Source organism: Anastrepha ludens, chromosome 4, assembly GCF_028408465.1.
Source record: "Anastrepha ludens isolate Willacy chromosome 4, idAnaLude1.1, whole genome shotgun sequence".
Lineage (NCBI taxonomy): Eukaryota > Metazoa > Arthropoda > Insecta > Diptera > Tephritidae > Anastrepha > Anastrepha ludens.
The window spans coordinates 62083710-62096161 of record NC_071500.1 but is presented as its reverse complement, the minus strand read 5'-3'; the positions used below and the strand labels follow the sequence as shown (position 1 = coordinate 62096161).

General features: G+C 40.3%; 1 non-coding gene across 1 annotated transcript; it reads left to right on the top strand.

Annotated features, from left to right (window-relative positions):
• Nucleotides 1-5274: 5274 nt before the first annotated feature.
• LOC128862646 (U6 spliceosomal RNA) lies at nt 5275-5381 on the top strand. The gene has a single exon (XR_008454528.1). It is a non-coding gene; the product is annotated as a U6 spliceosomal RNA (small nuclear RNA).
• The last annotated feature ends 7071 nt before the right edge of the window (nt 5382-12452 follow it).

Below are 12452 nucleotides of genomic sequence, written 5' to 3'. Positions count from 1 at the left end.
ATGTTACTCAGAGCCTTTGTATAGTTTCGATATAAATTTATGTAAAGCAAACAAACGCATTTGGTTAAGAAAAACATGCTTTTTCATCGAGCCAATTTCCAGGTGCACCCTTGCACTGCCATCATGGCAAAAATCAATAAATTGGGGTACGAACTGCTTCCAGCACATTCTCCCGATTTAGTCTTCTACGACTACAAATATTGGGTAAGAGATTTTGACGAATGAAGTTGAATGACGTCGAAAACCAAAAAAAAAATCAAAAATGAAGATTATGCAAATTTGTTTTGAGAGGATTTGTATGCATATAATTGCTGTAGGTTATTTGGCGGATCATTACCATTTCTGCCGAGGGGCGACCGCTGTTAGAAAACACTTTTTTTATCACTTGGTGTCTCATGCTTGGGGTTCCACTGACAAGCTTTATCTGGCAATCATTCAACATGTAAATTCCTCTATCTTTAATTTTTTGTCGGACAATTGTTACTACAGGCTTTGCCGAATTCACTCGTGGAGCGACACTCCGTTGAACAACGCGTAAAAGCTGTATGCAGTGCTGTTGTAGAACAAATATGGAACCATGCCTCAACAATCTCAATTCCTCTTTGGGCACAGTTATAAAACGTAGAATTCATCAAGTAGCGATTACAGCGCAGGGCGAGCTTTAGGTAGGTAGGTAGGTGAAATGTTTGAAGTGCCAGCCCAACAGGCAGATATCTACAGCCAGCCACAGCTGTTGATATAATGGAAAAGATTGAAGGGATTTAGGTTGGGGAACTGCCCCAGGCTGTCGAAGAAAGGAGCACCCCGCGATCTTAATAGTCTAGCAGCCAAACCCGGACATTTACAGAGAAAGTGCTCAACAGTCTCCTTTCCTGTAAGGTCCCCAGAGCTTCTGCAATGGGGGTTAAATGGTAACCTTAGCTATTCCGCGCGTGTACCGATCATCCAGTGATCGGCTAAGAGTTTGGAAATTGATTGGCGAGGAGTCCAAAGGACTTTCTAAGTCCTTCGTATATTGTACTGGGGCCAAAGGGTTTTCGAAAGAGTACATGAACAAATGGAACTCCATCTTTTCTGCGCTTTCCTGAGAAATAATTTGTACAGTTGCCCTTTAACAACTATCAGGGAGATGCCGATGACCGGGTAGGAGGTCTCTGAGGCCAATTCAGTCTTCTTCCTGGCAAGCTCATCAGCAATTTCATTTCTCTCTATGTTCCTATGTCCTGAAACCCAGATCAGAGAAATGTTACCTGCACACCCAAGAGATTTGACCTCCTCCTTAAAGGAGTTTCTAATTTCGTTCTGCACCATGGCGTCGTCAGAGCCGTGATCGCCACTTGGCTATCGGACAAAATGTTTACACCTCCCTCGCTCCCCCGTTCCCTAAGCATTTTGTATGCCTTCAGGATCGCAAAGACTTTTCCTTGAAAAATACTAGCATTTTTCGGCAGTTTAAAGAAGATATATAAATTGGCTTATTTAGAGAAAACCCCTGCTCCGATTCTCGATTCCATTTAGGAAACCGTCTGTGAAGATAAAGGTGCAAGCTTCCATGCAGATTTTCCTCTCGATCCAGTTCTACCTATTTGGAAAGATTGCCCTAGCACGACCCTCAAAGTCTAGTTTGCGGATAGAGAGATCTTTTCGAAGTTCGGATAAATACAATGTTAACCTGCCGAAAATGCTCCCATGCCCCTTGAGAGATTGCCTCCAGAGACCAACCTAATTGCACTTTGAGCTGCGATGGAAATAACGGAAAAGTTTATGGGATGTATGTGCAAAACGACATTCAAGGCAGCACTGGGGCAAGTTTTACATGATCCGGTGATGCCAATGGATGCAGTCCTTTGCATCCTCCCCAGTTTAGTAATATTAGAGCCCTTCCGAAGAGGTTCCCACCAAACGAGGCATCCATACGCTAAAATTGACAAAACTACTGCGTTGTACATCCACAGCACGACCTGTGGATTGGGTCCCCATTTTTTAGATTTGCAAGAGTAGGTAACTTCTTTACCCGATTTTCAATGTGTAGTTGCAATGGAGTTTGAAGTCAAGTATCACTCCAAGATACTTAACCTCCGATGAGAGCGGGAGAACATGGTTGCTTAATTTGGGAAGTCGAAAAGGTGGAGGTTTATATTTTTTGGTAAATAGCACCCGCTCAGTTTTGTCAGAGTTGACTCGGAGGCCGCAACTGGCAGCCCAGCGACTGAGTATGTACATCCAGTGATCTTTCCAAAATCTCAGCCATGACTGAGGGAAACCGACCCGATACCTAAAAGGGTGAGCTTTAGTTTCGTCTACAATGCTATTCTAATCTTTGCGGTTCATAGCAATAGACATCCAGTTCCTAATTCGTAGCCTTTTCAGGTCGGCTATGACCTGGTCTAGCCAGGTTAACCTTGGACGCCATCGGACCCGGGTCTTTAAAGAGTTTGTTGTTAAAAAGGATTTTAGACAGCTATATAGTATTATATTTTTTTATGGCTAGCATCGAATTGGATAATATGTGCTTTCAATAGGACGGTGGAACTTGCTACACAGCGCATGAGTAATGGTCCGATTGCGAACATAGTTCCAGGTTGAATTATCTCACGAAATAACAAGGTCAAATGCCCGTCGAGGTCTTGGGACTTTCATACATCGGACTTATTTCTCTCGAGCTACGTGAAAAGTGTGGTCCATACCAATAACCTCGAGATGATTCCAGAGCTGAAGAAAGAAATAATACGCGTTATAAGTGATATATAGCCCGAACTATGCCAAAAAGGTTTGAGAAAATTCGATATGGTAAACCAGTGTTGCCGTGGCAGGCTTGGTGAGCACTTAACGGATATGGTGTTTCACACATAAATGCCGTAGACTAAAAACATGATGGAATATGTAAGTCAAATCCTCTCAACGAATTTTTGTTGTGTTTTATTAGCAAATATCTGTGGTCTTATTAAATCACCCTGTGCATACATATATTTTCATACAATTTCGCAAAATAAAGAAATTTGTATGCAAATCATACTAATTTGATTGCTTCGCAAAAAAACCGCCATCAGTATTGCAATTTTTCCACAGAAAATACAAAAAAACCTAACTCAATTAGTTTCGCTGACAAATTCATTGTGACGCGTCACGCAAAACAAAAAACAAAACGAAAAATAAACAAAAATAAACGAAAAGGTAACATTTTTGTACAACTACAAATTGTATTATCACCCATCAATCATGCGGGCCGCAACAACAAATCAACAGCATTTCAATCGCAAACAAATCTTCCAACAATTGTCTGCAAAAGCCGACTCAGACGGTACTCAAGCAGTTAAGCAGGCAGACATGCGGGCTGACACAAACTCAGACACATTTACTTGTCAAATTCATTGTGTTTCTTAATCAATTTTGACACTTTCAAATGACACTTAATGCATGGCAGCGAGACTCATTATAACTATTAGCGCTGTGAAATGTAGAATGCGTAAGTAAGTGAGTTAAGGGAATTGAGGAAGACAGCCAGTGAGAACCGCGTAACGGGCAAGAGAAGTGCATACGTAATGAGAATGCAATTGAAGATGAGGAGGAATTTTCAGCAATGCTCAACTGCCAGCGGTGACAGCGGCTGTCAAATGCAGTGCGCTTTTTTTGGGTGCGTTATTCCTTTGCGTACTTAAACCGTTTACCCAAAGTTATTGTTGTAATTATACATGCCATTTATGCTTATCCGCACGCTGATTTGAGTCGCTGGTACTTATACTTTAGCCTGATTATGATTGCTACTTGCCACACTTGATGTCATGCCAGGATGCAGGCGCAGCAGCAGCGGCAGGCACGCAGTCATAATGTTTTTGGTGTTGCTGTTGACAGCTGATTGTTGATTGTTGACTGCTGTTCTGTACTGTTCCCGATTATCCACTCAAAGTGGTTCAAAAGCGATGAGTGTTAAGTGTTGCGCTTTTGAGTTGAAAACGATTTATTTTATGATTACTTAAATGACAAGTGTAGTGTTAAGAGAACAACAACAACAACAACGACATATAGGCTGCCGAAAAGCAATGGAAAGGAATACTCTTAGACATATCTACTTGTATAGCGTTTTTGCAAATCGTTTATTAGCAAAGTTTTTATACCCAATGTGCAAACAAGTAAAGGCAGTCATTTTTCGTTTAGGTAACAATTGTTTGTGTTCTGAGGGGGGCATGGTGTACTTATATAGGGTGGGCCATGTCAAATTTGCTTTTTGAATCGGCTATAAGAAAAAACTAATCAATATTTTTTCAAACTTTTTTTTTATTTTGAAGATTGAACATTTTCACTTATGAATGAAAAATAATATCGTTCAAATGACTGCCACGACTGGCTTTACAGTAGGCCATTCTATCAACCGAATTTTTAAGCACATTTTCTATTGTTTGGGCTCCAGTTTCATGAATGGCAACTTCGATTTCGTGTTTTAAAGCATCAATCGTCTCTGGATGGTTCGCATAGCATTTGTCCTTAACGGTTCCCCCAAAAAAATAGTCCAATGGGCTTAAATCACAGCTCCGAGGCGGCCAATTGATATCGGAATTTCGGCTGATTATTCTGTTTTCAAAAACGGTAGCTAAAATTCGAGTGTAACTTTGGCAGTGTGACAAGTTGTACCGTTCTGTTGAAACCAAATGTCGTCCATGTCATCTTCTTCAATTTTTGGAAACAAAAACTCATTGAGCATGTCACGGTAACACTCGCCATTTACTGTAACCGCGTAAGAAGAAGAAGACTCACCACTTTGGAAATAGGTTTTCAATATTTCCCAAGCGTATAGCGTCCCATTTCGTAAATGTCAAACCTTTAAGTAAATTATGAACTCATTTGACATGCCATTTGTGTTACCATTCTCAAAAAATAGGTGGTTCAAAAAGCAAACGCTATATGGGCTACCCTGTATATGAAAGCCTCTTACAGTATCTGACTAAAGAATTATGAACGATGAAGAAAGTTTATATTACAAATTCTTATTCCGATTAGTAATAAAGATGAAAGTATTGGGGCAGGGTGGAGTCATTTCGCCCCTACTTTAGCTAGTTGCTATTGACGAAATTCTGATAATGCAAAATAAGGGTGGCGTTAAGGTAGCAGCATACGCCGATGACTTGGTCGTGATTGTATCGGGACCATTTCCCTCAGTCGAGGCTAAGATTTTGGAAGCAGTGGCTGTACTCAGTCGCTGGGCTGCCATTTGCGGCCTCCTGGTGGTATTTACCAGAAAATATAAACTTCCATCCTTTCGACTTCCCAAATTAAACAATTCTTGCTTCGGCAGAACATATACTAAAATTGGAACGATACAGAGAAGATTAGCATGGCCCCTGCGCAAGGATGACACGCAAAATCGTGAAGCGTTCCACATTTTTTAAAAAAGAGTATAATTAATACGATATAAAGATAAACTGTTAAGTAATGTATTGAGAAAGATCGTCTCAACATTTGTGAAACTCAAAGATGTGAATATATCGAACAAAAATGCAAATATTTTTAAAATAGAAGCAGAACAATGCTTGTTTATGTGAATGTTTTAATTTGTGTATTGACATCATAATTTAATTTGTTGTTTTTGATTGTTCGTGAAAACACGCTAAAAAAAACTTTAATAAATTGCTGTAGCAAAGTAGTTTTGAACTTGTGAAGTTACCACCGAACGCGCTCGCATTTTATTTAACAGGCAATTGTTGTGTTCGCGCATCCTTCCCACGTAAAATAATTCATCTCAAAAAAGCTTGAGATTTTTCATGGGGGACATCAGAATTCGTTTTAGAGGTATGGTTCCTTCGGCAAAGTTTCTTATTCTGATCCCTAGAATATGATTTCCACAGAGCAATGGGCTATTTTTTTGCCTCCCCACAAATCGACCTGGCCTAATATATATATATATAGTATCCACGTTAGCGTTGACATTGAATTCTCTCTCTAAATGATCGCACACTACTTTCAATTATTCTTCCTCCATGGTGATAACACGTTCGTCACGATCCTGTATAGGAACATAGTGTTGACAGTAACTGCTCGTCCGTTTCCTTTTAATTGTACACATCTCTATCAGATCATTCCTTGATGCAGCAGTTTCATCTTCCATCGTTAACTTCACAAAGCTCTCAAGCTTCTATCGGTTCTAGCTTGGTTTTAAATTTTTTTCTAGTTAGGTTCGCGATTTATCTGCGTATTTCGTATCGAGGTACGAGTAGCTTTCCTTTCTTTTGAACTCTCTGCTCTACTAGTTGCCAGAACGATGGGGTGCTTTATTTTGCGCCACCTTGTATGTATGTTCGACAATTTAGGTTATTTGAAAGCAAATACCTGACACCATTAATAAGCAAAGAAACGTCGAACACCACATAATTCGTGTTAAGCAATTTAAGATGAAATGGGTAAGTACTCGTATTGAGTAAAGATCTAGTGGGGGTATGCAAGAGAATGCTTCGTAAATGGATGAACAAACAATTTCTTCTTCTGCTCTCTAGAGACTTTAAGCTAATTAAAATCAAACTGGAATTGTAGGAAGGAATAGAGTTTGAGAATAACGACTTTAGAACGTATTTAATATAGAAAACCTATTCTGTACACGTTCATTTCTCATTTTTAAACTGGTGACAAAGTCTCCAAACAAATGTTGCATATTCTAACATAGATCGAATAAAATAAGTAACAAGTATTTAAGAGTGTAGGGGTCCGCGAACTTTGGGCTATGACGCCGCATAAAAAAAGTAAAAAGCGGTTGGAAAGTTAATGTGACTATTGAACGAAAAATGGGCGTCAAAGATCACGCCTAGATGAACAGATTGAAGTTTTAGTAGTAGCAGTTTGAGAGATGCCTGAGTTGCTGCACCAGCGAACGAACTTATTAATATCCGACTGCAACCTAAGAATATCCGCGGTATTTCTAATCGCAGAAGGCATTTTCAAATCATCAGCATATAGAAGAAAATTGACAAAGGAAAAACAGGTATAATAAATGAAACGATACCCTAAAATATTGCTCTGCAGTAGTTCTGAAAATAAAATGAAAGGTTCTGAGTATTTACCCTCAATAATTACCAACATTATATAAGATTTTAACCATTGACTGACTTTCAGATTTAATGCAGATTATATATATGTTAGTAAGTAGTTCCGATTTTTGTTATCCATGTGCTTTTTGGTTCTTTTATTCAGAATTCGCCTCGTTTGCCTCCCATCCCGTGGTCGACAATACAACTCCTCGATAGTAAATCATTATTTAGTTGAAGCATTGTATGTAGTTATTATTTTGATAGGGTGTTGAGCGCTGATTATTTAACAAAAATTGTGTAAATTGACCCATAAATTACTTTGAATGAGTCAAAATGCCAAAGATTTGAGTGCGTGTGCGCATCCATTTGGTGGAATCAAACTGCGAAGTCAGCCAAGCGTAGTGCGTGGCAGGCGGCTGAGTAATAAATTTATGAAACTAATTGTGCGTTCTAAAAATTTAATCTCATAAAATTACATAAAATATTTATGCGCATATGAAATATATCTGTAAATATATACTAATTTGTAACGTCAAATTATGTGCTTGCAAATAATTGTAAAGCGTGTGGATTAATTTGTGGACGTGAGAAATTATTTATTGGCCCTCATCACCATTGTTTGTTTAATAACACAGAATCTCCATAATTTTAATTTTTCTATAGCAGTTTCCTGCTGTTGCTGCTCTATGTGCTGATTATTGTTGTACATACTTATTTATCCCGTGATTTTTGTATTTGATATAAATTTTCATAGGTATGCGACAGATAAATATGTAGGCTCGTGGGAATTGATAGGCCTGTCGCTTGCACGGACGCCTCACCCAAAATATTAACGCAATAGACCGCGCTAATTTATTTTCAGATACATATCTACATATACCTACGTGTGTAAGTAAATGTAAAATACATGCCTAATGCATGAATGATTTTTGATGAAACAGATTTTTATGTGGGTGGTGGTTAAATTTTAACTTTTAATCGCCATTCTCAGCGCCAGATTAAAATCATCTTATAAAGCGATTAATGTGACGAATACGCCCGTTGCGTACGCTTCGAAAGAATTAATGAACACCAGAAAAATGATATATTGAAAAGTGCTTACATATATTAGTACAATTTTGTGCAAGACGGCGGGTACATTGCGGAAACTGAATTTGAAATATATGTAATATATATAAGTTATTAGATACTCGCAAGAAGGATATTGAATCACTATTTCCATTTCCTTATTATATTTCCCTTTCTATTATATTTATATGCATATATAATTGGCGCTTAAACATTTTTTGGGTGTTTGGCCGAGCTTCTCTCCTATTTGTGGTATGCGTCCTGTTAGTTTTTTATGAGGAGTTTTTTCATGGCAGAAATACACGTGGAGGTTCACCATTGTCTGCCAAGGAGTGACCGCTATTGCGAAAAACATTTTCATTAAGTGATGTTTCGTGCCCGGGGTTTCGAACTGAATAATAACAGCATGAAATATAAGATCTTTCCCTGGAGAAACTCTGAGCGTTAATGGCGATATTCATTATCTTTTCATTAGACTTATGATACCTTTTCGCGGTCCAAGCGGCATTTTCCTCGCGACATCACATTTTGTGAGTCCGAGAAGAAGATCACCGTCCTCCGGGAAGAGAATCAAAGTCTGTTCCGCCGCTGCACAGTGAAAAGTCGTAAACCCTTCATGAGATGCAATACAAATAACACCGCGAGGAATGGAAAAGCACCAACTCCAACTAGAAAGTGGAGTCTCTGTTAGAATTTATTACGTTAATTAGATATTATATATTCAAGTTTTTTTTGTAGCCTTTATTAACTAACTGGTCAAGAATCTCTATTTTCCTCTGTCATTTCGCAGGATCACCCTGATTCAGCTGAGAGCAGAAGTCATACAAGAAAATCCAGAGAAAAATCGCAAGAACACGAATTGATTTTGAAGTCTGCTAGATATGTATACATTTAAATAGTATAGATAGCCATTCTAGAAGTGCTGGCTGTACCGAATTAAGAGAAAGTCATTACAGATTCAGCAGAATGCTTACTACTATCTTTGATTGCAGCTGCCCTGAGTTGGCTAAATGATAGTCCAGAGTATTACTTACAAACGAGCGGAAGCATTTTGTCAAGAGTAAAGGTGAAAAAGCAAATGAGTACTGGATCTCAAACGTAATAGTGTTTTGCATTATAAGTGGCTAAAAAATCACAACCAACGATTTTTCGTGGCCTCGAGCCCCTTAAAGTAAACAATTTTTTTGTTTATCGCACCAATACTCGTTACAATGATACTGGTAGCATCGTGAAGCGTCATGGAGGTGGTCATCAAAAGACTGCAACGTTACGTGAAATGGTTCAAAAAGTGAAGAAGCGACTTGAGCGAAATCCCCGACGAAGTGCCAATCAAATGGCGAAAGAACTGAAAATATCTGACCGTAGCATCCGCGGCATACTGAAAAATAATCTCCAAGTCAAGCCTTACAAAAGGCGCATGATCTCACACCAAAGCAACAACAAGTCAGACTTCAGAGAGAGCGAAGGAGTTACTGCGCTTGGTCGGAAGCGGTCAATTTCCGAACATTGTGTTTTCTGTTTCGTAAACTGCTAAAACGATAGGGTTTATTTGACCGATTATTCAGAATTTGAGCCATCGATTTGCCTTCACCCGCCACAGGTAATGGTTTGGGACGCTGTAATCGCAGATGGGCGCTTTCCAATCGTTTTCATCGTGCCTGTCGTCAAGGCAAATGCGAAATATTATAGGGAAAGTACTCTAGAGGTTGCTTTGAAGCCGTGGGCAGACAAACATTTTGGTGCCAGATCATGGTGGCAGATTAATCTCCTTGTGCCATTTTGAAGAGTAAGGTCCGAACGAAAAGATTCACCAGTCTCGGTGTACTGAAATAAGCCATTGTCCGCAAACGGGCCATAATAACTGGAAGTCACATTCGGGCAGCTTGCGATTCGTTTCTGGACCGTCTCAAGACGCTGGACGCAGTAAATTTTTTTTTTTTTTGGTGGGTGTGGTAGGGCTCAAAATGTCTTTGCACTTACAGCGACCGTCGTCTACTGCGTCGTGTGGTTTGGCCACTAAAGCAGTCCCTCCTCCTCTCCTGGGCTCTCCTGGGGAGACTCCCCTCCCGGAACTGCTTTGTGCATTACTTCGGGAGGGCCCAGAACGGTGTCCATGAAAAGGACCAATTCTATTCACCCACGTCTGGGTCCACCATATTTGTAGCCAGCATTCATGCTATAGGCTCTTCTTCTTGTGTCTCTATCTACGGGGCTTCATGTTGTCGGCTCTGTACATTGAAAGAGCAAAAAGGGGAAGTCTTAAAAAATTTTGAGAGATCACATCAAACTCAGTTTCTTCAAGACTTCACACAGCCCTGGCTAAAGAGAAAGTAGTTATGAAATGGCACCTACATATGTAACGAGGAAAAGCAAAATGGGCCCAATGTCGCAGAGCCGGAGCAAAAATTCCATAACAATGTACTGGATTTAGAAGGGCGATCTATTCGAACTGGAAACCGGTTAAACACCTATTTTATCAGTAATCATTAAGTTGCGTTGTGAATGTATGTGATCCGTACAATACATAGGAGCCGATGATGCCCTCCTGTGGTAATACACCATGGTGACGTATTAGTTATACCCCATCTAGTTGGGATTATGCGGGATAGTCTCATAATAGCCTACACGCCAATATTGCGCAGAAGAGCTTTGTTAATTCTCATGTCAAAGTTAGTTACAAGAGACTACTTATTGGTGAGATCCTGTAGACCGGTTATTCCAGCCTTTTTTGCCTTGAAACAAACAGATCAAACACCCTGTGCGTAACATCTCTCTATCCAAATCAGCACACATATACATCAGGAAAGTCGGATCATAAGGAGACAGTACATAGCGAGAGGACAATACTTTGTACCTTCCTTGTCTTTCACGAGAGTTCGATAATGATTTTCATCCGGTAGCCTAACATGCATAGAACTCTCTGCAGCTGGATTGGTATCCTTCTGCGCACACAAAGAAAGTTCAGACCACAAGAGTAGAGAGAATTGGACCATTACGCACTAAAAAAAGGTACTTGCACGGGGAGTTCTATCACCCCTCCTGTGGAACTTAATAGCCACTGATTTACTGCACTTGCTGACTAACAACCGCATTTGCTGTCAAAGATAGGCGGATGGTGTTGAAAATATAGCAAGCGCTAAACTCGGAAAAACCTTTGCGATATAGTGCGCAGACCTGCCACTAACACTAACTTTTATTAATTGACTTTACGCAGGGTCTAGAGCGCGTAGTGCAAATGTATTTCGCTGCACCCATCTGTGCTTGCAGAACACTTTACCAAGTGTATAAATGAAGGCACATTTCCGAAAGTATGGAAGAAACAACAACTGGTCCTACTTCAGAAACCAAATAAGCCAGCGGGTGACCCAAGTTCTTATCGGCCACTCTGCATGATAGATACTATGGGTAAAATCTTGGAGAAACTAATCTGCACGCGCCTGGAACAGCTCCTGGAGAAAGCGCCGGCTGAACTATCCGAACATCAGTTTGGTGTCCGAAAAGGTCGTTCAACCATCGATGCCGTCAGGAGGGTAACAAACATTGCAAGTAAGGCTATTGAGGGTGACAGGTGGATGCATGGTGATAAAGAATACTGTGCACTTGTCACCCTGGATGTCAAGAACGCCTTCAACTCGGCATGCTGGCCACATATTATAAAGGCTCTTGAAGAGAAAAAAACGCCAGCATACTTAGTACGGGTTATAAACAGTTATCTGTCGGAAAGAGTACTTCTGTACAACACAGATGAAGGTCCCAAGAGATATGCAGTAACGGGCGGAGTACCGCAGGGTTCTGTACTGGGCCCGATGCTATGGAATGCATTATATGATGGGGTACTGCAGCTCCCAATGCCGAGGGAAGTGCAAATAATAGGATACGCAGACGACATTGCGTTGACCATAGTCGCCAAAACAATCCCTCAGTTCCAGAGTATCTGCAGCGAGGCAACAACAAAGGTCAAACAATGGCTAACGGCGGTTAAACTCCAGCTAGCAGGGCAAAAAACAGAAGCAGTCCTCATTACGAGTAGAAAAAAGTTAGAAACGACCACACTAAACATTGATGGGTTTAACGTCACAACACAAGCGGCACTACGATATTTGGGTGTAATGATCGATGCTCGACTAAGCTTCAGGGAGCACATTAAAAAGGCATGCGGAAAGGCAACCATGGTGACGGCGGCACTGTCAAGAATCATGGCCAACATCGGTGGTCCTACTCAGAGTAGAAGAGCGCTCCTCGCTAAAGTTATCCAGTCTACATTCATGTATACAGCACCCATATGGGGTAAAGCCCTGATACAGAAAACATATGCGAAGAAGGCGGAAATAGTTTTTAGACTTATTTCCCTTAGAGTTGCATGTGCTTTCA